This window comes from Pseudophryne corroboree, chromosome 2, assembly GCF_028390025.1.
Source record: "Pseudophryne corroboree isolate aPseCor3 chromosome 2, aPseCor3.hap2, whole genome shotgun sequence".
In the NCBI taxonomy this organism is placed as follows: Eukaryota; Metazoa; Chordata; class Amphibia; order Anura; family Myobatrachidae; genus Pseudophryne; species Pseudophryne corroboree.
The window spans coordinates 684,517,397-684,544,081 of record NC_086445.1 but is presented as its reverse complement, the minus strand read 5'-3'; positions in this window follow the sequence as shown (position 1 = coordinate 684,544,081).

Sequence of the window (26,685 nt, the reverse complement as noted above, 5' to 3'; positions counted from 1 at the left end):
CTTGAAAATCTGGGTTTCCAAGAAAAGACAATGATTGACTTATGTGAATTTAAGTTATAATGATGTCGAAGGATGTGCTACATCTTTCTGGTCGACCACAAAAGAGGATTAGCACGTATATATTCCAGAATATCTGCATCCTGCATATGTAAAAAACCTACAAGATTACAGTCTTCTAAAAATTGACACTAGATGAGTTTGCGTAACGATCTTGATCATAGCACCAGTCCCGGAGAAATCTTACTATAGCTGCATGGTTATAATTTAGGATATTAGGAAAGCTCTCCTGTTTTTTTAAAGTGACAATCATTTACATGGCAAAATCATCCTGGTTTTGCTATGTAGATGATTGCCACTTTAAAAAAACCAGGAGAACTCTCACAAAATCTCTCACTTTCTGATTCTCACACCCTTTTACATTCCCCCATATTCACTGTCTGTGCCCAATATTATATTTATGGATATCTATCTATGCAAGCTATATAATTTTTTTAGGGGTGCCTCTACTGAACTCAAATGAAATCTTACCACAACCAAAACGAGCAAAAAAGAGTTCTATCTAGATTATTATAGATAGCACACTATGAACCACTAATATTAGTTTGAATCTTCATACAGTACATTATTGATTATTCTTTTAAACACATAATTAATTTCCCCTAAATTGGGATCCTGATAAGTAAACAAAATCTAAAAAGAATTATAGATAAAGAAGATTATAAAAAATGGAATACATTCATTGCCAGCTATTCAGGTTATACTGTAAGTATCTGTATAATTTAGAATACATTATCTTATATACCACTTTTAAAACAGTTATTTTATGTATTAGGGTAGGGATAAAATTATAACAATCAGGAAGAATATGTGAAAAGTGGTCAATAAGGTATTCTAAAATATACACATATCATATCCTGATCAGGTTGCAGCTGATATAGAATTTTAATTCACTTATACATTTCTGCTGTACCTTCTTTGTAATGATTTTTATCACGTCACTTATCAGGTTCCCAATTTAGCGTAAATTCAGTAATTTTGTGTTTAAAGGAATGATCAATAAAATATGAAGATTTAAATTAATATTAGTGGCAGGGCCGTATAATCCATAAAACAATCCGTCATTTTTTTTTTTCTTGCTGAGGTACTATTACCTGTGCCCAAGGGCTCCATTGGTTGAATGCACTTTGTACTCTGCGCCGTAGCAAGGCACACAAAGTCAGCTGAGGTTTGTTTTGAGACAATTGGGGGGGTCCGAGGATCAGTAGCGCTACATAACTTTTCAAAAGAAAAGAGTGATTGTAGTATGAGAAAAGAGATGTTCAGTCTTTATTTCAACTGGGTATCGATGTCCGTGTGTATACTGAAAGTGTAGATGGTATAAGCCCTGCTTCCCAACGTCAGCTGTAGAGGGTTGAAACAATGAAGTGTCAGAAGGTGCCCGAAATATCTGAAAGCCTAGGGGCCCGACCACGGGTTAATACGGCCTTGATTAGTGGTCAATAGTGCTCTACGTAGATAAAATTCTTCTTGTTTCTTTGGTTGCGGCAATTGGGTATGTAAGCACATAGCTGCAGTGAGAAAAGTTGGTGAGCAGGAGCAAAGGTGCAATGGGGTCTAGTGACACCCAGTGTGCATAATATAGGCCTCCAAAAGGGGGGGTGGCCTAGCATAAAAGGAGAATGACCTCATGGGAAACTTTTATTTAGCTCCGTCTGAGAGCATAGCCTCGCTGGAAAGGAGTGTGGCCTCATGGGAAGCCCCTGAAGGTGTGCCCAGCATTTTCGGAGATGCTAGCCTGCCCCTGGAGACTCTGCCTGCAGTGCCAGCACCTTCTAAGTGACAGGAGCTGGGTGCTTCACAATAATGTCGCAGTACAGCACCTGGCTTCTTGTCACTGCATTTTGCTATCACTCCCTCTATGGGTAACACCCGGGCAGTCGCACCGACTTTCTGGCTGCCCCATGCAAGAGAGGGCAGCCAGGTAAGCATTTCAGGGGCCAAGGCCTTGTCACGAGTGGGTGTTACTTTGGTGTGGATGCGCGATCGCGTCATGGTGGTTCCGCCCTGCTATTCTGTGCCCTGATCACCAGCATTGAATAGCGTGGGGAGGGACTACGATGATGTGGCTCAGAGTGAATCACGTCATCGGCCTCCCTGGATGGATGGCTGTGGGGCTGAGACCAGATCCGGAAGACTTGCCATCCTTTCTGGGGGGAAAGGAGCACCAACCAATTTTTGGATTTTGGGAGGGTAAGCAAGTATGTACCCAGGTGTGGTCTGCACCCTAATAGTGACACCACTGTAAAGGGTTAGTGAAATGTTGGTGGGCAGCTGTGCATGTGAGAGACGAGCTGGTGTGCAGAGTGGCATGTATGCAACAAACTTGGCATAGGGGTATGTGAGGTAAAAGCTGGTAGACAGCACAGTGAATGTGATAAAAGTAGTGAAGGTACTCTTTGAGGGAAAGGACAGCTGGTAAGTTGAACCTTTGCCTAGGGTGCCAAGGAACCTTGCATATTCTAATATAGAAGGGGGGAAAATCAGTCCACACGCATCTAACTGGATTCTATATGCAGAATGCATTTGAAGATAACAATAAAACATGAATAAAGAATATTATACTTATATTACCATCAAATAAATTACAAATATCGCTCTCCACTAAGGTTACACCGCTTTCCACCATCCAGTTCGTACAATTTTAACACGTTTGTACTCCCTCACAGTGGGATATCAGGTGAAATTGTTTATTGCTGCATTTTTCAGTCTTTGGGGGAGTTGTATAGTACTAAGCCTTAAATAGTAATAAAGTACAGAGAGAGATAAAGTACTAGCCAATCAGCTTCTACCTGTTACAGGCTGTGTTTAAAAAAAGACAGCTAGGAGCTGATTAGTTGGTAGTTTATCTCTCTCCACTTTATCACTCTCCAATGCTTAGTACATCTTCCCCTTAGTATATAAATATAACTTTAAACACTTGAGTTATATATGTGGTGTAGGGTTTGAAGAATGTGTGAGGACCTACGATTACATCTTTTACATTCCTTGGTCCGGTATAGCATGCTTGACTAGGTTGAAGCCGGAATTTGAGCAATCTTGCTTGAACCATGTCTTGACATGAGCTTATTGAAAAGCAATATATGCTCAGTACCATCATACCTCCCTATTTATTAGGGCTCTGTAATGCTGTAAATGAGATACAAGACCATTTACAAGACCATATAAACAAGATTAATAATGAATTGATTTAAAAAGGCATTTTTTTTTTATAATATATGAAGAACACCCTAAGCAATAGGATCTATTGCGATATAGACCAGTATAATCCACCAATCACAGTTTAAGGAGTCCTCACCTTTCCGAAGAAGGATTTATAACATAGTGATACAGCTAGAAATGAGTGGCCATACAGTCCCGTGGGAGAAAAGTGACTGAGGTAATGTAGGGTAATTGACCTACAGATACCAGGTCTATTCTAGGCAATCAATCAAATGTGGCTGAATAGCACAAAAAGGTTTTTGTCTACATTGCATAAATAACCAGACATGGTTTGACCATGCTAGTCCATAGTTGATATTCTCCATAGTCAGGATTGCCATCAGTTATTGTGAGCCCAATAAAGATGAAACAGACCCCTTGTATTATAGACAATGGTAACCCTTTGAAGTGAGAAAAATTCCAAATGGTTTAATAAAGAAACCTTTGTGCTTACTTGCCGTCTTTAGATTCACTTATGTGGCATTAAACACGGCCTTGTCTCTGATCGTCCATGTTTCTTCTTAGTCAGTGATGGGGAGGGGGATTAGTCAATGATGGGGAGGAGGGATGGAGAGGAGATGGGGAGGGAGGATAGGTCAGAGATTGGGAAGGTGGGTTGGTCAGAGATAGGGAGGGTGGGTTGATCAGAGATGTTGGTGGGTGGGTGGCTCAGAGGAACACATTTGGGAGGGTGGTCAGATGCACACATGTGGAGTGATGGGTTCAGAGGCATACATGAGGAGCAGAGGTCTGCGGCATACTTGTGTAGGGCAGTCAAAGGCACACTTTGGAAAGGGGGAGTCAAAGGCACACTTGAGGAGGAACACTTGGGAAGGGGGAAGAGGCAGACTTTGGTCAGGGATCATGTGTAAGGCATGCTTGAGGGATGTAGATGGAGATCAGATTCACACTTGAGGAGTGATGGGGTGAAAGTCACATAGCTTTGGCCTCACAGGCTCATGAGTTCCACAAGAGACATGGAGAATATGCTAAATTACAGTGTTTTTTCAATCCACAAAAATGTTTCCAAGGTTATGGTACAAAAATTAAATATTACAAATATTGAAAAACATATTATATTGGAAATTTTCAATGAAAATAACAAACCTGGAAAGAAAATAAAAATAAACCCAGAGTGTTAACATCATGTAAGTTAGGCTCATTTGTCATGAAAGAAGTCATGTTGGAATGTTCAATATATAACCAGTCTCCAGGACTCTAGTTCAGGTAATGCATCATTAGATAAAAAGAAATTGTATCCTGCAGACTATTTCTCCTGAACTGCTGCATGTTTCATTTGTATCATTAGGTAAAATAAACTTGAATCCTGCATACTTTTTTCCTGAACTGCTGCATGTTTTCTTTGTATCATTAGGCAAAAAAATTTTTATCTTGCAGACTATTTCTCCTTAACTGCTGCATGTTTAATTTGTATCATTGGATTAAAAGAAATTGAATCCTGCATACTATTTCTCCTGTACTGCTGCATGTTTATTTTGTATCATTAGGGGAGAAAAAAGCTAGAATACCTCTGCAGATGCATAAGGCATCCGTTTTTGTAATAGATTGCCTATGCATATGATTTGTTGTTATTGGTAAATTGGAATGTTTGCTATCGCCTTAATATAGGCTGAGTGAGGGCATGACTCTTTGTTAAATCTTAGATGGTTGGTAAGTAAACGTGTTGTTTTAAGCTGCTTTATTGCTAGCCATTCTGGGGGAGGGTACATTGGAGTTTGGGTAAAATCATTGCATTAACATGTAAGGTCTCATTATTTAAAGAGCATTATAGAGGCTTGTCTACATCTATTCAAAGTATAGCTAAAATTTGAAACATCATTTCAACGTTACACTGACATTAAACTGAAGAAAAATAGAATGAGAACATTTTACCAAAAATCTGGAACAATGAAGGATTGCTTTTAAACAATAAATGTGAGTGATATAACTGGAGGATCTTCTCTGAAGTATCTGCGTCTCCTGAAGGTCTTCTGGCAGTGACCCCTGTACACCCGGGGTTGAGACTCATAGAACCTACCAGCAGGTCTTATTGCCTATAAGAGCCACTTTTCCCATAAGGCTTGATGAGCCTACGAGTACTGGGATGTCCACCAGGACTTACGCCATTGGCAGTAGTATGTGCTTAACCCCTGAGTGACCTGAATCAATGCTGGTGGGAATGAGTACTGGAAATACACTACATAGCAGAGGTAGACTGGGCTAAGGGAAGGCAAACAACGAAGATAAGGCTGGAGTTGAGGTATGGATAGAAAGGGAGTGGCAAAACTGTGGAGAGAGAGGAGCAGAAAAAGTAACACAAATAACCCCTAACCGGGGAGCTGCCTCCGGACTGTTAGGAGCAGTAAATACAAAGAACACTTGTGCACAAACGTGTAACAGAGATAAATATAACAAGAGCTTAGAGCAAGATACTAGGAACAGCTCAGCAGACGAAGGTGAAGAACAGTGGCTGGACACAGGAACACTTTCCGAAAACGTGTACTGATGAACAGATGGAGAAATCCACGGACTGAAACTCCACATGACAAAGGCTCCAGCTGCAACCAGAGGCTATGACCAGCACTGAGTGAGTGACAGCACGAGCCAATCAAAACACAATGTAGCAATCAGCCACTACTTAATTAAATGCTCTGCATGTCCCCGCCATCCTGTAAGTGCCTGGCATCTGAGCATCCTGGGAACTAAGGGGCCTGGGGACGGAAGGACATATGCGTCCCAGTCGCCTGACAACATCCGGACGCTGCCGGAGACAAAGGCCACGGCTCTAAACAGCGCGGCCTATGACAGTGAGTCCACTAACTCTTCACAACAACAACTCCAGTCTGAGTAACCTGCAAACTTATCATTTAAATCTGTGTTAGGAATGCTGCAAGACCTTTCTACTTCATCTGCAACTACTTATATATATGCTTCTAGTTTACAACTACAGATGAGCGCCGGAAATTTTTCGGGTTTTGTGTTTTGGTTTTGGGTTCGGTTCCGCGGCCGTGTTTTGGGTTCGACCGCGTTTTGGCAAAACCTCACCGAATTTTTTTTGTCGGATTCGGGTGTGTTTTGGATTCGGGTGTTTTTTTCAAAAAACCCTAAAAAACAGCTTAAATCATAGAATTTGGGGGTCATTTTGATCCCAAAGTATTATTAACCTCAAAAACCATAATTTCCACTCATTTTCAGTCTATTCTGAATACCTCACACCTCACAATATTATTTTTAGTCCTAAAATTTGCACCGAGGTCGCTGTGTGAGTAAGATAAGCGACCCTAGTGGCCGACACAAACACCGGGCCCATCTAGGAGTGGCACTGCAGTGTCACGCAGGATGTCCCTTCCAAAAAACCCTCCCCAAACAGCACATGACGCAAAGAAAAAAAGAGGCGCAATGAGGTAGCTGTGTGAGTAAGATAAGCGACCCTAGTGGCCGACACAAACACCGGGCCCATCTAGGAGTGGCACTGCAGTGTCACGCAGGATGTCCCTTCCAAAAAACCCTCCCCAAACAGCACATGACGCAAAGAAAAAAAGAGGCGCAATGAGGTAGCTGACTGTGTGAGTAAGATAAGCGACCCTAGTGGCCGACACAAACACCGGGCCCATCTAGGAGTGGCACTGCAGTGTCACGCAGGATGTCCCTTCCAAAAAACCCTCCCCAAACAGCACATGACGCAAAGAAAAAAAGAGGCGCAATGAGGTAGCTGACTGTGTGAGTAAGATAAGCGACCCTAGTGGCCGACACAAACACCGGGCCCATCTAGGAGTGGCACTGCAGTGTCACGCAGGATGGCCCTTCCAAAAAACCCTCCCCAAACAGCACATGACGCAAAGAAAAATAAAAGAAAAAAGAGGTGCAAGATGGAATTGTCCTTGGGCCCTCCCACCCACCCTTATGTTGTATAAACAAAACAGGACATGCACACTTTAACCAACCCATCATTTCAGTGACAGGGTCTGCCACACGACTGTGACTGATATGACGGGTTGGTTTGGACCCCCCCAAAAAAGAAGCAATTAATCTCTCCTTGCACAAACTGGCTCTACAGAGGCAAGATGTCCACCTCATCATCATCCTCCGATATATCACCGTGTACATCCCCCTCCTCACAGATTATCAATTCGTCCCCACTGGAATCCACCATCTCAGCTCCCTGTGTACTTTGTGGAGGCAATTGCTGCTGGTCAATGTCTCCGCGGAGGAATTGATTATAATTCATTTTAATGAACATCATCTTCTCCACATTTTCTGGATGTAACCTCGTACGCCGATTGCTGACAAGGTGAGCGGCGGCACTAAACACTCTTTCGGAGTACACACTTGTGGGAGGGCAACTTAGGTAGAATAAAGCCAGTTTGTGCAAGGGCCTCCAAATTGCCTCTTTTTCCTGCCAGTATAAGTACGGACTGTGTGACGTGCCTACTTGGATGCGGTCACTCATATAATCCTCCACCATTCTTTCAATGTTGAGAGAATCATATGCAGTGACAGTAGACGACATGTCCGTAATCGTTGTCAGGTCCTTCAGTCCGGACCAGATGTCAGCATCAGCAGTCGCTCCAGACTGCCCTGCATCACCGCCAGCGGGTGGGCTCGGAATTCTGAGCCTTTTCCTCGCACCCCCAGTTGCGGGAGAATGTGAAGGAGGAGATGTTGACAGGTCGCGTTCCGCTTGACTTGACAATTTTCTCACCAGCAGGTCTTTCAACCCCAGCAGACTTGTGTCTGCCGGAAAGAGAGATCCAAGGTAGGCTTTAAATCTAGGATCGAGCATGGTGGCCAAAATGTAGTGCTCTGATTTCAACAGATTGACCACCCGTGAATCCTTGTTAAGCGAATTAAGGGCTCCATCCACAAGTCCCACATGCCTAGCGGAATCGCTCCGTGTTAGCTCCTCCTTCAATGTCTCCAGCTTCTTCTGCAAAAGCCTGATGAGGGGAATGACCTGACTCAGGCTGGCAGTGTCTGAACTGACTTCACGTGTGGCAAGTTCAAAGGGCATCAGAACCTTGCACAACGTTGAAATCATTCTCCACTGCGCTTGAGACAGGTGCATTCCACCTTCTATATCGTGCTCAATTGTATAGGCTTGAATGGCCTTTTGCTGCTCCTCCAACCTCTGAAGCATATAGAGGGTTGAATTCCACCTCGTTACCACTTCTTGCTTCAGATGATGGCAGGGCAGGTTCAGTAGTTTTTGGTGGTGCTCCAGTCTTCTGTACGTGGTGCCTGTACGCCGAAAGTGTCCCGCAATTCTTCTGGCCACCGACAGCATCTCTTGCACGCCCCTGTCGTTTTTTAAAAAATTCTGCACCACCAAATTCAAGGTATGTGCAAAACATGGGACGTGCTGGAATTTGCCCATATTTAATGCACACACAATATTGCTGGCGTTGTCCGATGCCACAAATCCACAGGAGAGTCCAATTGGGGTAAGCCATTCCGCGATGATCTTCCTCAGTTGCCGTAAGAGGTTTTCAGCTGTGTGCGTATTCTGGAAACCGGTGATACAAAGCGTAGCCTGCCTAGGAAAGAGTTGGCGTTTGCGAGATGCTGCTACTGGTGCCGCCGCTGCTGTTCTTGCGGCGGGAGTCCATACATCTACCCAGTGGGCTGTCACAGTCATATAGTCCTGACCCTGCCCTGCTCCACTTGTCCACATGTCCGTGGTTAAGTGGACATTGGGTACAGCTGCATTTTTTAGGACACTGGTGACTCTTTTTCTGAGGTCTGTGTACATTTTCGGTATCGCCTGCCTAGAGAAATGGAACCTAGATGGTATTTGGTACCGGGGACACAGTACCTCCAACAAGTCTCTAGTTGGCTCTGCAGTAATGATGGATACCGGAACCACGTTTCTCACCACCCAGGATGCCAAGGCCTCAGTTATCCGCTTTGCAGTAGGATGACTGCTGTGATATTTCATCTTCCTCGCAAAGGACTGTTGAACAGTCAATTGCTTACTGGAAGTAGTACAAGTGGGCTTACGACTTCCCCTCTGGGATGACCATCGACTCCCAGCAGCAACAACAGCAGCGCCAGCAGCAGTAGGCGTTACACGCAAGGATGCATCGGAGGAATCCCAGGCAGGATAGGAATCATCAGAATTGCCAGTGACATGGCCTGCAGGACTATTGGCATTCCTGGGGAAGGAGGAAATTGACACTGAGGGAGTTGGTGGGGTGGTTTGCGTGAGCTTGGTTACAAGAGGAAGGGATTTACTGGTCAGTGGACTGCTTCCGCTGTCGGCCAAAGTTTTTGAACTTGTCACTGACTTATTATGGATGCGCTGCAGGTGACGTATAAGGGAGGATGTTCCGAGGTGGTTAACGTCCTTACCCCTACTTATTACAGCTTGACAAAGGGAACACACGGCTTGACAAATGTTGTCCGCATTTCTGGTGAAATACTTCCACACCGAAGAGCTGATTTTTTTGGTATTTTCACCAGGCATGTCAACGGCCATATTCCTCCCACGGACAACAGGTGTCTCCCCGGGTGCCTGACTTAAACAAACCACCTCACCATCAGAATCCTCCTGGTCAATTTCCTCCCCAGCGCCAGCAACACCCATATCCTCCTCATCCTGGTGTACTTCAACACTGACATCTTCAATCTGACTATCAGGAACTGGACTGCGGGTGCTCCTTCCAGCACTTGCAGGGGGCGTGCAAATGGTGGAAGGCGCATGCTCTTCACGTCCAGTGTTGGGAAGGTCAGGCATCGCAACCGACACAATTGGACTCTCCTTGTGGATTTGGGATTTCGAAGAACGCACAGTTCTTTGCTGTGCTTTTTCCAGCTTGAGTCTTTTCATTTTTCTAGCGAGAGGCTGAGTGCTTCCATCCTCATGTGAAGCTGAACCACTAGCCATGAACATAGGCCAGGGCCTCAGCCGTTCCTTGCCACTCCGTGTGGTAAATGGCATATTGGCAAGTTTACGCTTCTCCTCCGACAATTTTATTTTAGGTTTTGGAGTCCTTTTTTTACTGATATTTGGTGTTTTGGATTTGACATGCTCTGTACTATGACATTGGGCATCGGCCTTGGCAGACGACGTTGCTGGCATTTCATCGTCTCGGCCATGACTAGTGGCAGCAGCTTCAGCACGAGGTGGAAGTGGATCTTGATCTTTCCCTAATTTTGGAACCTCAACATTTTTGTTCTCCATATTTTAATAGGCACAACTAAAAGGCACCTCAGGTAAACAATGGAGATGGATGGATACTAGTATACAATTATGGACGGACTGCCGAGTGCCGACACAGAGGTAGCTACAGCCGTGGACTACCGTACTGTACTGTGTCTGCTGCTAATATAGACTGGTTGATAAAGAGATGTAGTATGTATGTATAAAGAAGAAAGAAAAAAAAACCACGGGTAGGTGGTATACAATTATGGACGGACTGCCGAGTGCCGACACAGAGGTAGCTACAGCCGTGGACTACCGTACTGTACTGTGTCTGCTGCTAATATAGACTGGTTGATAAAGAGATGTAGTATGTATGTATAAAGAAGAAAGAAAAAAAAACCACGGGTAGGTGGTATACAATTATGGACGGACTGCCGAGTGCCGACACAGAGGTAGCTACAGCCGTGGACTACCGTACTGTACTGTGTCTGCTGCTAATATAGACTGGATGATAATGAGATGTAGTATGTATAAAGAAGAAAAAAAAAACCACGGGTAGGTGGTATACAATTATGGATGGACTGCCGAGTGCCGACACAGAGGTAGCTACAGCCGTGGACTACCGTACTGTACTGTGTCTGCTGCTAATATAGACTGGTTGATAATGAGATGTAGTATGTATGTATAAAGAAGAAAGAAAAAAAAACCACGGGTAGGTGGTATACAATTATGGACGGACTGCCGAGTGCCGACACAGAGGTAGCTACAGCCGTGGACTACCGTACTGTACTGTGTCTGCTGCTAATATAGACTGGATGATAATGAGATGTAGTATGTATAAAGAAGAAAGAAAAAAAAACCACGGGTAGGTGGTATACAATTAATATGGATGGACTGCCGAGTGCCGACACAGAGGTAGCTACAGCCGTGGACTACCGTACTGTACTGTGTCTGCTGCTAATATAGACTGGATGATAATGAGATGTAGTATGTATAAAGAAGGAAAAAAAACCACGGGTAGGTGGTATACAATTATGGATGGACTGCCGAGTGCCGACACAGAGGTAGCTACAGCCGTGGACTACCGTACTGTACTGTGTCTGCTGCTAATATAGACTGGTTGATAATGAGATGTAGTATGTATAAAGAAGAAAGAAAAAAAAACCACGGGTAGGTGGTATACAATTATGGATGGACTGCCGAGTGCCGACACAGAGGTAGCTACAGCCGTGGACTACCGTACTGTACTGTGTCTGCTGCTAATATAGACTGGATGATAATGAGATGTAGTATGTATAAAGAAGAAGAAAAAAACCACGGGTAGGTGGTATACAATTATGGATGGACTGCCGAGTGCCGACACAGAGGTAGCTACAGCCGTGGACTACCGTACTGTACTGTGTCTGCTGCTAATATAGACTGGATGATAATGAGATGTAGTATGTATAAAGAAGAAAGAAAAAAAAAACCACGGGTAGGTGGTATACAATTATAGATGGACTGCCGAGTGCCGACACAGAGGTAGCTACAGCCGTGAACTACCGTACTGTGTCTGCTGCGACTGGATGATAAATAATGATATAAAAAATATATATATATATCACTACTGCAGCCGGACAGGTATATATTATATAATGACGGACCTGCTGGACACTGTCTGTCAGCAGAATGAGTTTTTTATAGAATAAAAAAACACCACACAAGTCACACGACAAGTGTTTAACTTTTTCAGGCAATCACAATATAGTATACTATACTGGTGGTCAGTGTGGTCAGGTCACTGGTCAGTCACACTGGCAGTGGCACTCCTGCAGCAAAAGTGTGCACTGTTTAATTTTAATAATATGTACTCCTGGCTCCTGCTATAACCTATAACTGCTCCCCAGTCTCCCCCACAATTAAGCTGTGTGAGCACAGTCAGATATTATACATAGATGATGCAGCACACTGGGCTGAGCACAGATATGGTATGTGACTGAGTCACTGTGTATCGTTTTTTTCAGGCAGAGAACGGATTATATTAAATAAAACTGCACTGGTGGTCACTGGTCAGTGGTCAGTCACTAGTAAACTCTGCACTCTCTAGTACTCTACACAAGGTGGAAAGCTGCTCAATCAGATTGTAATGTCACTCAGGTGCTAAAAGGGGAGGGGTAATTCTGTGTAGGAAAAAAAACTGTGTTCCCTAATGCACACCGAGTGAATAATATTACTATATAATAATAGTCAGATAATACGGAGATCTTAGTTGCGTATATCTGCAGATATAGGGTTAAGCCCCCAGGCCGATCGACAAGGCTTCTCCGTCACTGGGGGTCCCTAATACTAGGTATGGGCCTGGAGTGCAGGACCCCACAATGTCGGCACAGGTCGGCCACCCCAGGTCAGCACACAGGTGAAAATTAATAGGGGTTAATAAGAAGCACAGAAGTGCTATGTAAGTGATGTGATTAAAATAATATATACAAAGTGATAGGAAAAATAATAAGTGTTAATAAAGTGTTAGGGTGTGCCGACCTGCAGCAGCCCACCCATACCGACACAGGGGCCACTGCACCCCACACCCACCACATAAATAATTACATATATATATATATATCTGGGTTAAATTCCCAGTGTAAGGCCACATGGTAATGGCACCTACAGCATCTGAGAGCCAGCTTACCTGGGGATACCCCTGGCTTCCCCTATGGCACTACTAGAGTCAGCAATCCCTCCTAATGCTGACCCATTTGTGCCTCTCTATATACAATACACAAGGTGGAAAGCTGCTCAATCAGATTGTAATGTCACTCAGGTGCTAAAAGGGGAGGGGTAATTCTGTGTAGGAAAAAAAACTGTGTTCCCTAATGCACACCGAGTGAATAATATTACTATATAATAATAGTCAGATAATACGGAGATCTTAGTTGCGTATATCTGCAGATATAGGGTTAAGCCCCCAGGCCGATCGACAAGGCTTCTCCGTCACTGGGGGTCCCTAATACTAGGTATGGGCCTGGAGTGCAGGACCCCACAATGTCGGCACAGGTCGGCCACCCCAGGTCAGCACACAGGTGAAAATTAATAGGGGTTAATAAGAAGCACAGAAGTGCTATGTAAGTGATGTGATTAAAATAATATATACAAAGTGATAGGAAAAATAATAAGTGTTAATAAAGTGTTAGGGTGTGCCGACCTGCAGCAGCCCACCCATACCGACACAGGGGCCACTGCACCCCACACCCACCCCATAAATAATTACATATATATATATCTGGGTTAAATTCCCAGTGTAAGGCCACATGGTAATGGCACCTACAGCATCTGAGAGCCAGCTTACCTGGGGATACCCCTGGCTTCCCCTATGGCACTACTAGAGTCAGCAATCCCTCCTAATGCTGACCCATTTGTGCCTCTCTATATACAATACACAAGGTGGAAAGCTGCTCAATCAGATTGTAATGTCACTCAGGTGCTAAAAGGGGAGGGGTAATTCTGTGTAGGAAAAAAAACTGTGTTCCCTAATGCACACCGAGTGAATAATATTACTATATAATAATAGTCAGATAATACGGAGATCTTAGTTGCGTATATCTGCAGATATAGGGTTAAGCCCCCAGGCCGATCGACAAGGCTTCTCCGTCACTGGGGGTCCCTAATACTAGGTATGGGCCTGGAGTGCAGGACCCCACAATGTCGGCACAGGTCGGTCACCCCAGGTCAGCACACAGGTGAAAATTAATAGGGGTTAATAAGAAGCACAGAAGTGCTATGTAAGTGATGTGATTAAAATAATATATACAAAGTGATAGGAAAAATAATAAGTGTTAATAAAGTGTTAGGGTGTGCCGACCTGCAGCAGCCCACCCATACCGACACAGGGGCCACTGCACCCCACACCCACCCCATAAATAATTACATATATATATATCTGGGTTAAATTCCCAGTGTAAGGCCACATGGTAATGGCACCTACAGCATCTGAGAGCCAGCTTACCTGGGGATACCCCTGGCTTCCCCTATGGCACTACTAGAGTCAGCAATCCCTCCTAATGCTGACCCATTTGTGCCTCTCTATATACAATACACAAGGTGGAAAGCTGCTCAATCAGATTGTAATGTCACTCAGGTGCTAAAAGGGGAGGGGTAATTCTGTGTAGGAAAAAAAAAACTGTGTTCCCTAATGCACACCGAGTGAATAATATTACTATATAATAATAGTCAGATAATACGGAGATCTTAGTTGCGTATATCTGCAGATATAGGGTTAAGCCCCCAGGCCGATCGACAAGGCTTCTCCGTCACTGGGGGTCCCTAATACTAGGTATGGGCCTGGAGTGCAGGACCCCACAATGTCGGCACAGGTCGGCCACCCCAGGTCAGCACACAGGTGAAAATTAATAGGGGTTAATAAGAAGCACAGAAGTGCTATGTAAGTGATGTGATTAAAATAATATATACAAAGTGATAGGAAAAATAATAAGTGTTAATAAAGTGTTAGGAGGGATTGCTGACTCTAGTAGTGCCATAGGGGAAGCCAGGGGTATCCCCAGGTAAGCTGGCTCTCAGATGCTGTAGGTGCCATTACCATGTGGCCTTACACTGGGAATTTAACCCAGATATATATATATGTAATTATTTATGGGGTGGGTGTGGGGTGCAGTGGCCCCTGTGTCGGTATGGGTGGGCTGCTGCAGGTCGGCACACCCTAACACTTTATTAACACTTATTATTTTTCCTATCACTTTGTATATATTATTTTAATCACATCACTTACATAGCACTTCTGTGCTTCTTATTAACCCCTATTAATTTTCACCTGTGTGCTGACCTGGGGTGGCCGACCTGTGCCGACATTGTGGGGTCCTGCACTCCAGGCCCATACCTAGTATTAGGGACCCCCAGTGACGGAGAAGCCTTGTCGATCGGCCTGGGGGCTTAACCCTATATCTGCAGATATACGCAACTAAGATCTCCGTATTATCTGACTATTATTATATAGTAATATTATTCACTCGGTGTGCATTAGGGAACACAGTTTTTTTTCCTACACAGAATTACCCCTCCCCTTTTAGCACCTGAGTGACATTACAATCTGATTGAGCAGCTTTCCACCTTGTGTATTGTATATAGAGAGGCACAAATGGGTCAGCATTAGGAGGGATTGCTGACTCTAGTAGTGCCATAGGGGAAGCCAGGGGTATCCCCAGGTAAGCTGGCTCTCAGATGCTGTAGGTGCCATTACCATGTGGCCTTACACTGGGAATTTAACCCAGATATATATATATGTAATTATTTATGGGGTGGGTGTGGGGTGCAGTGGCCCCTGTGTCGGTATGGGTGGGCTGCTGCAGGTCGGCACACCCTAACACTTTATTAACACTTATTATTTTTCCTATCACTTTGTATATATTATTTTAATCACATCACTTACATAGCACTTCTGTGCTTCTTATTAACCCCTATTAATTTTCACCTGTGTGCTGACCTGGGGTGGCCGACCTGTGCCGACATTGTGGGGTCCTGCACTCCAGGCCCATACCTAGTATTAGGGACCCCCAGTGACGGAGAAGCCTTGTCGATCGGCCTGGGGGCTTAACCCTATATCTGCAGATATACGCAACTAAGATCTCCGTATTATCTGACTATTATTATATAGTAATATTATTCACTCGGTGTGCATTAGGGAACACAGTTTTTTTTTTCCTACACAGAATTACCCCTCCCCTTTTAGCACCTGAGTGACATTACAATCTGATTGAGCAGCTTTCCACCTTGTGTATTGTATATAGAGAGGCACAAATGGGTCAGCATTAGGAGGGATTGCTGACTCTAGTAGTGCCATAGGGGAAGCCAGGGGTATCCCCAGGTAAGCTGGCTCTCAGATGCTGTAGGTGCCATTACCATGTGGCCTTACACTGGGAATTTAACCCAGATATATATATATGTAATTATTTATGGGGTGGGTGTGGGGTGCAGTGGCCCCTGTGTCGGTATGGGTGGGCTGCTGCAGGTCGGCACACCCTAACACTTTATTAACACTTATTATTTTTCCTATCACTTTGTATATATTATTTTAATCACATCACTTACATAGCACTTCTGTGCTTCTTATTAACCCCTATTAATTTTCACCTGTGTGCTGACCTGGGGTGGCCGACCTGTGCCGACATTGTGGGGTCCTGCACTCCAGGCCCATACCTAGTATTAGGGACCCCCAGTGACGGAGAAGCCTTGTCGATCGGCCTGGGGGCTTAACCCTATATCTGCAGATATACGCAACTAAGATCTCCGTATTATCTGACTATTATTATATAGTAATATTATTCACTCGGTGTGCATTAGGGAACACAGTTTTTTTTTCCTACACAGAATTACCCCTCCCCTTTTAGCACCTGAGTGACATTACAATCTGATTGAGCAGCTTTCCACCTTGTGTATTGTATATAGAGAGGCACAAATGGGTCAGCATTAGGAGGGATTGCTGAATCTAGTAGTGCCATAGGGGAAGCCAGGGGTATCCCCAGGTAAGCTGGCTCTCAGATGCTGTAGGTGCCATTACCATGTGGCCTTACACTGGGAATTTAACCCAGATATATATATATGTAATTATTTATGGGGTGGGTGTGGGGTGCAGTGGCCCCTGTGTCGGTATGGGTGGGCTGCTGCAGGTCGGCACACCCTAACACTTTATTAACACTTATTATTTTTCCTATCACTTTGTATATATTATTTTAATCACATCACTTACATAGCACTTCTGTGCTTCTTATTAACCCCTATTAATTTTCACCTGTGTGCTGACCTGGGGTGGCCGACCTGTGCCGACATTGTGGGGTCCTGCACTCCAGGCCCATACCTAGTATTAGGGACCCCCAGTGACGGAGAAGCCTTGTCGATCGGCCTGGGGGCTTAACCCTATATCTGCAGATATACGCAACTAAGATCTCCGTATTATCTGACTATTATTATATAGTAATATTATTCACTCGGTGTGCATTAGGGAACACAGTTTTTTTTCCTACACAGAATTACCCCTCCCCTTTTAGCACCTGAGTGACATTACAATCTGATTGAGCAGCTTTCCACCTTGTGTATTGTATATAGAGAGGCACAAATGGGTCAGCATTAGGAGGGATTGCTGACTCTAGTAGTGCCATAGGGGAAGCCAGGGGTATCCCCAGGTAAGCTGGCTCTCAGATGCTGTAGGTGCCATTACCATGTGGCCTTACACTGGGAATTTAACCCAGATATATATATATGTAATTATTTATGGGGTGGGTGTGGGGTGCAGTGGCCCCTGTGTCGGTATGGGTGGGCTGCTGCAGGTCGGCACACCCTAACACTTTATTAACACTTATTATTTTTCCTATCACTTTGTATATATTATTTTAATCACATCACTTACATAGCACTTCTGTGCTTCTTATTAACCCCTATTAATTTTCACCTGTGTGCTGACCTGGGGTGGCCGACCTGTGCCGACATTGTGGGGTCCTGCACTCCAGGCCCATACCTAGTATTAGGGACCCCCAGTGACGGAGAAGCCTTGTCGATCGGCCTGGGGGCTTAACCCTATATCTGCAGATATACGTAACTAAGATCTCCGTATTATCTGACTATTATTATATAGTAATATTATTCACTCGGTGTGCATTAGGGAACACAGTTTTTTTTCCTACACTCTCTAGTACTCCTAAGCTCCAGTAAATCAAGTGTCTCTGTCTCAATCTCACTCTCTCTCTTCTAATCTAAATGGAGAGGACGCCAGCCACGTCCTCTCCCTATCAATCTCAATGCACGTGTGAAAATGGCGGCGACGCGCGGCTCCTTATATAGAATCCGAGTCTCGCGATAGAATCCGAGCCTCGCGAGAATCCGACAGCGTCATGATGACGTTCGGGCGCGCTCGGGTTAACCGAGCAAGGCGGGAAGATCCGAGTCGCTCGGATCCGTGTAAAAAAAGCTGAAGTTCGGGCGGGTTCGGATTCCGAGGAACCGAACCCGCTCATCTCTATTTACAACAAACATCTGAATTCACATTTTGCTTAACACTATATTATAATAACATTTATACCCCTTTCAGACTAACAAAAATTTCCCGGGTTATTGCACATGAACGCGCATCAACCCGCGAAATTGCTCAGTGTGAAAGGGTGCAGGAACAATATCCTGGGACGAGCGTCCCAGGATTTAATCCCAGGTCTCAACCAGGGTTGAATCCGGGATCGTCCCGGGATGCAGTCAGGGCCGGCGCTACCACTAGGCAGCTTTAGGCAGCTGTCTATGGGTGGCGACCACTGGAGGGCGGCACCGCAAAGTGAAAGTGAAAGAGAACACACACACTCCTCGGAGCAGCTCGTTGGCGCCTGGCCCACCACGTCTGACTGTCTGCCACTGCCTTCAAACGTGAGTGTGCCGCCCTAGCTACTTCAGTTCAGTTCTTCTTCAACGTTCAACCCTGCCGTGCCGCTGCCCCCCCACCTAAGCTCTGCGATCATAGCCCACAGACAATTTGCTATAATGTGCAGCCAGCCTGCTGCCGCGGCCGCCTGCGCTCTTGAGTCCGGGGTCCCGCCGGGTGACGGTCGGTGCCGTGCGTCCCACATTATGAGCTGACCACGCGATGGTCTCCCGCGGGCGTCCCCCCCCCCCCCATCACCCCTGCATTTAGCCAAAGTGACTGACAGGTCAGGGCAGCACATGAAGGAGTCACCCGCTGCCCTGGTCGCTGGTCCGCTCCGCTGCTGCATCAGGCGCTGCCTCTCCGGGAGATCGAGAAAATTGTTATCCGCGCCCCCCCCACGCAATCCCGCGACTGGTCGGTGCATCCCACATTATGACCTGAGGCTGACAGTCCTGACTACCCGCCGCTCCGGCGCTCCCCCACGCGATGGTCTCCGTCTCCCGCGGCGGGCGTCCCCCCCCCCTTCACCCCTGCATTTGGGCACAGTGACTGACACAGGTCAGGGCAGCACATGAAGGAGTCACCCTCTGCCCTGGTCCGCTCCGCTGCCGCATCGGGCGCCGCCTCTCCGGGAGATCGAGCAAATTGTTATCCGTCCCCCCCTCCCCCCCGCATTCCCGCGACTGGCTCCCGCGGGCCGCATCTCATCAGTACCTGCTGCTGCCTCCACAGCTATTGGGCTCCCGTTGCACCCCCCACCCCCACCCCCCTCCGGCATCTTTTGTTCCTAGCTAGGTTAATTTCTCCCCCCCTCTGCCCCCCCTCTGCTGCTGCCTCTATTCTTATTACCAGCTCCCCCACAGCTTATTAGGCTCCCGCTGCTCCCCCCCCATCCCCCCTCCTGCATTTTGTACCTAGGGTCATTTCTTCACCCCCCCCCCCCCCTCTGCTGCCTCTATTCTTATTACCAGCTCCCCCACAGCTTATTAGGCTCCCGCTGCTCCCCCCTCCCCCCTCCTGCATCTTGTAATCTTGTACCTAGCTTCATTTCTTCACCCCCCCTCTGCTGCCTCTATTCTTATTACCGGCTCCCCCACAGCTTATTAGGCTCCCGCTCAGGGCCGGCGCCACCATTAGGCAGCTTTAGGCAGCTGCCTATGGGCGCCGGCACCTGGAGGGCGGTTCAGAGTAGAATTTAAAAATTTAATTAGACAGAATGTGCGCTGCACGCCACTTGCTGTGAGGTAAGCGAGGCGCCCGCTTCCTGGTCACCCCGTATCGGAGCCACATGTTCAGAGCCTTCCCCCGCCTCCCCGTCTTGTGTCGCTCTGCCCCCCGTGCCGCCCTGATGACCAGGTAGAAGAGCCGCTCCCTCCACCGCCAAGCCACGGAGACGGAGCCACTGCCTCCGCCGCCAAGACAAGTTGCTGCTGGAGGCCGAGGTGACAGTCACACCAGCGGCCAGCACTTACTCAGCCACTAGCTGATCCGCATCCCCCTCCCAGCCAACACTGAACGGCGGGGACAGGAAGCAGCACTGAAGAATGTGTCTCTGTAGCTGTTCTCCCCTTCATCAAGAGCCACCACAGCATCAGCATCAGCCAGCAGGACACCACGGTCAGTGCCTCGCAGGAGGTTCTGCAGCAGCTCTACCTCCCTAGTTCGTAGTATGAATGTCTTTTTTTGACTTTGGAAAAAAATCCAGGGATAGACAAAAACTATATATATATAGATGATATGTTTGTTCATGCTGTTGTCACATTGCACTTTATAGCATAGCACCTTGATAAAAACGCCGGATGGGCGTTGAAACGTTGGTGGCTTGCACTATGCTGGATTAATATTTTTGCACTGTTATTTGAATATACGTTTTTTTTTTTTTTTTAACAAAATCCTTGGAGTGCCGCCTGGTTCCTTTTCCTATGGTGAATAGTTTAAGGTACCCTGCATTGGTCTATAGTTTCCTGAGGAGGGCACCCAGGTGGATGACATTGGGACTGGGAGTGCCATAACTATATATGGATATATATATATATTATATATATTTCTGTGTATATATATAGATATAAATATATATATATATATATATATATATATATATAATATTATTTTTTATATATATATATATATATATATATATATATATATAAGCAGCGGAAGGTGCGGCACTCCAAGCGGCGGGGATACAGTCACGATATGTTCCAGGTAAAGGACAACGTTTCAATGCAGTTTATTCATGCATTTTCATCAGGTCCAGATGAAAATGCATGAATAAACTGCATTGAAACTTTGTCCTTTATCTGGAACATATCGTGACTGGGGTTCACTACGGCTGGCCGGCGGTCGGGCTCCCGGCGCCCAGCATACCGGCGCCGGGAGCCCGACCGCCGGCTGACCGACAGTGTGGCGAGCGCAAATGAGCCCCTTGCGGGCTCGCTGCGCTCGCCACGCTACGGGCACGGTGGCGCGCTACGCGCGCCACACTATTTTATTCTCCCTCTATGGGGGTCGTGGACCCCCACGAGGGAAAATAAGTGTCGGTATGCCGGCGGTCGGGCTCCCGGCGCCGGTATACTGAGCGCCGGGAGCCCGACCGCCGGTATACAGAAGACCACCCCGTGACTGTATACCCGCCGCTTGGAGTGCCGCAACTTCCGCTGCTTGTATCCCGTTCAGTGCAGGCACCCAGCGCATTAGTAGATGATATTGGGAGAGCCGGACTCGCCCGTTGTTTTTTATATATATATATATATATATATATATTTATTTATTTATTTTATCATCAGGGTGTCTAGCACTCCTAGTAATTGGACGTTTGGCCCTGGTGCCCTGCGTGGAAATAGGATACAGTAAAATGAAGAAACGGCGGCACTCACGGGACTTTTGAAGTAAATAGCGTATTTCAAGATCACATCAAAGTTTCCAACGTTTCAAGGCTGCGGATTCCGAAACGTTGGAAACTTTAATGTAATCTTGCAATGACACTATTTACTTCAAAAGTCCTGTGAGTGCCGCCGTCTCTTCATTTTACTGTATAAATATATATATATATATATATATATAATGAAATTATTTTATTTTTTTCAATTTGATACATTCTTTCATATGCATTCTTTTAATATAGTGATCTAAGATTGTGTTGGATCACTGGTTTTTAATATATTGGGTGGGATGTACTAACGTTGCGGTGTACATCCCGCCACATATAGCATCAATTTTAATCGCATATGCGATTAGTGTTGCAAATGACAGCTCTTCTGATATAAGCTGCCCTTTGCGATGCACTCCGGGCCCTGGACTTCCGGGTTCATGACCCAGGAGTCCGTCTGCGCAGGACGCGGGGGCATGCTGGGAGGGATCCGATCGGATTTCTCACACAGCACGATGAGGTAAGAAGCCCATAGGCTTCTATAGAGTAAATGATGTTACCCTCCACATCGGAGCCCCGATATTGGGGCTTTAGTACACTTGTAAATACAGTAAAAACCCAGAAAACAGGGTTTTTACCGCATTTCTGCGTTAGTAACAGGGCCGGTGCAAGGTTTCTCAGCACCCTAGGCAAATCTTTGGTGCCCCCCCCCCCCCATGTTTAAGAGGGTGGTCTTCGGGTTGCCAAATGTCGGGATCCCGGCGCACACTATACCGGCGCCGGAATCCCGACACCCGGCATACCGACAGATATTCTCCCTCGTGGGGGTTCACGACCCCCCTGGAGGGAGAATAAATTGCTTGGCGCATGTGGCGTGGCGAGCGCAGCGAGCCCGTAAGGGGCTCATTTGCGCTCGCCACGCTGTCGGTATGCCGGCGGTCGGGCTCCCGGCATACCATACTACACCCGTTTAAGAAGCTTTAGTAGAAAACTCACTTAATTTTTATAAATAGGCAACTCATTATTTTTATAACATACAGTGGCCATATACAGTCACCACCATGCTGCTCAATCCACAAACAGCAGCCCCACAACTCTGGACTCCTCAGGCTCTCATAATCACTGGCAGCTGCGTTTCATAGTCTGCAGTGGAATGCAATCACGTATATACAAGCGGCCAATTAACAGACTATACTGGCCAACTATTCAAAGGTAATCCAATAGGCCCTACACACTGGTCGATCTCACTTAAAGATATGAACGATCTTGTTCATTAATGAACGAGATATCGTTCATATCTTTCAGTGTGGAGGCACAGGCGACGAATGATGCGCACCCCCGCGCTCGTTCATCGCTGGTGCCCCGTCGGCTGTGCATGCAGGCCAATATGGACGATCTCGTACATATTTGCCTGCACTTCTATGGAGCCGGGTGACGGGGCCATCACTGCCCCCCCCCCGCCGCCGGGTCGCCCGTCGTCCCGATCCGCTGCCGGGCAGCTCGGAGGCGGATCGTTAAATGTGTAAGGCCCATAAGTCGCCTACCTCTAAATACACCACTTTTTTCTACATATATAAAAAAATAGCTCCAACAGTTACATATGGCCTATTCCACAAAATACTATACAGGCAAATGTATCTGGTGACAGGTTTTTGCCAATCCTAACAATATATCACTGAAAATTTAAATATAGAAAAACCTACAGCCAAACAAAGATTAAGTAACATACAATGGGTGGAATATACTAACGCAGAAATGCGGTAAAAACCCTGTTTTCTGGGTTTTTACTGTATTTACAAGTGTACTAAAGCCCCAATATCGGGGCTCCGATGTGGAGGGTAACATCATTTACCCTATAGAAGCCTATGGGCTTCTTACCTCATCGTGCTGTGTGAGAAATCCGATCGGATCCCTCCCAGCATTCTCCCGCGTCCTGCGCAGACGGACTCCTGGGTCATGAACCCGGAAGTCCAGGGCCCGGAGTGCATCGCAAAGGGCAGCTTATATCAGAAGAGCTGTCATTTGCAACACTAATCGCATATGCGATTACAATTGATGCTATATGTGGCGGGATGTACACCGCAACGTTAGTACATCCCACCCAATATATTAAAAACCAGTGATCCAACACAATCTTAGATCACTATATTAAAAGAATGCATATGAAAGAATGTATCAAATTGAAAAAAATAAAATAATTTCATTATACAGGTTGAGTATCCCTTATCCAAAATGCTTGGGACCAGAAGTATTTTGGATAAGGGATTTTTCCGTATTTTGGAATAATTGCATACCATAATGAGATATCATGGCGATGGGATCCAAGTCTAAGCACAGAATGCATTTATGTTTCATATACACCCTATACACACAGACTGAAGGTCATTGTAGCCAATATTTTTGATAACTTTGTGCATTAAACAAAGTGTGTGTACATACACACAATTCATTTATGTTTCATATTCACCTTATACACACAGCCTGTAGATCATTCAATACAATATTTTAATAATTTTGTGTATAAAACAAAGTTTGTGTACATTGAGCCATCAGAAAACAAAGGTTTCACTATCTCACTCTCACTCAAAAAATTCCGTATTTCGGAATATTCCGTATTTCGGAATATATGGATATGGGATACTCAACCTGTGTATATATATATATATATATATATATATATATATATTTATTTATACAGTAAAATGAAGAGACGGCGGCACTCACAGGACTTTTGAAGTAAATAGTGTCATTGCAAGATTACATTAAAGTTTCCAACGTTTCGGATCCGCAGCCTTGAAACGTTGGAAACTTTGATGTGATCTTGAAATACGCTATTTACTTCAAAAGTCCTGTGAGTGCCGCCGTTTCTTCATTTTACTGTATCCTATTTCCACGCAGGGCACCAGGGCCAAACGTCCAATTACTAGGAGTGCTAGACACCCTGATGATAAAATAAATAAATATATATATATATATATATATATATATATATAACAACGGGCGAGTCCGGCTCTCCCAATATCATCTACTAATGCGCTGGGTGCCTGCACTGAACGGGATACAAGCAGCGGAAGTTGCGGCACTCCAAGCGGCGGGTATACAGTCACGATATGTTCCAGATAAAGGACAAAGTTTCAATGCAGTTTATTCATGCATTTTCATCTGGACCTGATGAAAATGCATGAATAAACTGCATTGAAACGTTGTCCTTTACCTGGAACATATCGTGACTGTATCCCCGCCGCTTGGAGTGCGCACCTTCCGCTGCTTTTATATATATATATATATGAAAAATAATTTTATATATATATATATATATTTATATCTATATATATACACAGAAATATATATAATATGTGTATATATATATATATATATATATATATATACACACAGAAATATATATATATATATATATATATATAGTTTTTGTCTATCCCTGGATTTTTTTCCAAAGTCAAAAAAAGACATTCATACTACGAACTAGGGAGGTAGAGCTGCTGCAGAACCTCCTGCGAGGCACTGACCGTGGTGTCCTGCTGGCTGATGCTGATGCTGTGGTGGCTCTTGATGAAGGGGAGAACAGCTACAGAGACACATTCTTCAGTGCTGCTTCCTGTCCCCGCCGTTCAGTGTTGGCTGGGAGGGGGATGCGGATCAGCTAGTGGCTGAGTAAGTGCTGGCCGCTGGTGTGACTGTCACCTCGGCCTCCAGCAGCAACTTGTCTTGGCGGCGGAGGCAGTGGCTCCGTCTTCGTGGCTTGGCGGTGGAGGGAGCGGCTCTTCTACCTGGTCATCGGGGCGGCACGGGGGGCAGAGCGACACAAGAGGGGGAGGCGGGGGAAGGCTCTGAACATGCGGCTCCGATATGGGGTGACCAGGAAGCGGGCGCCTCGCTTACCTCACAGCAAGTGGCGTGCAGCGCACATTCTGTCTAATTAAATTTTTAAATTCTACTCTGAACCGCCCTCCAGGTGCCGGCGCCCATAGGCAGCTGCCTAAAGCTGCCTAATGGTGGCGCCGGCCCTGAGCGGGAGCCTAATAAGCTGTGGGGGAGCTGGTAATAAGAATAGAGGCAGCAGAGGGGGGGGGGGGGGGGGGGGTTTGAAGAAATGACCCTAGGTACAAAATGCAGGAGGGGGGAGGGGGGGGGGAGCAGCGGGAGCCTAGTAAGCTGTGGGGGAGCTGGTACTAAGAATAGAGGCAGCAGCAGAGGGGGGGCAGAGGGGGGGGAAGAAATTAACCTAGCTAGGAACAAAAGATGCCGGAGGGGGGGGGGGGGTGCAACGGGAGCCCAATAGCTGTGGAGGCCGCAGCAGGTACTGATGAGATGCGGCCCGCGGGAGCCAGTCGCGGGAATGCGGGGGGGAGGGGGGGACGGATAACAAAATGCTCGATCTCCCGGAGAGGCGGCGCCCGATGCGGCAGCGGAGCGGACCAGGGCAGAGGGTGACTCCTTCATGTGCTGCCCTGACCATCGCGTGGGGGAGCGCCGGAGCGGCGGGTAGTCAGGACTGTCAGCCTCAGGTCATAATGTGGGACGCACCGACCAGTCGCGGGATTGCGTGGGGGGGGGCGCGGATAACAATTTTCTCGATCACCCGGAGAGGCGGCGCCTGATGCAGCAGCGGAGCGGACCAGCGACCAGGGCAGCGGGTGACTCCTTCATGTGCTGCCCTGACCTGTCAGTCACTTTGGCCAAATGCAGGGGTGATGGGGGGGGGGACGCCCGCGGGAGACCATCGCGTGGTCAGCTCATAATGTGGGACGCACGGCACCGACCGTCACCCGGCGGGACCCCGGACTCAAGAGCGCAGGCGGCCGCGGCAGCAGGCTGGCTGCACATTATAGCAAATTGTCTGTGGGCTATGATCGCAGAGCCTAGGTGGGGGGCGGCGGCACGGCAGGGTTGAACGTTGTAGAAGAACTGAACTGAAGTAGCTAGGGCGGCACACTCACGTTTGAAGGCAGTGGCAGACAGTCAGACGTGGTGGGCCAGGCGCCAACGAGCTGCTCCGAGGAGTGTGTG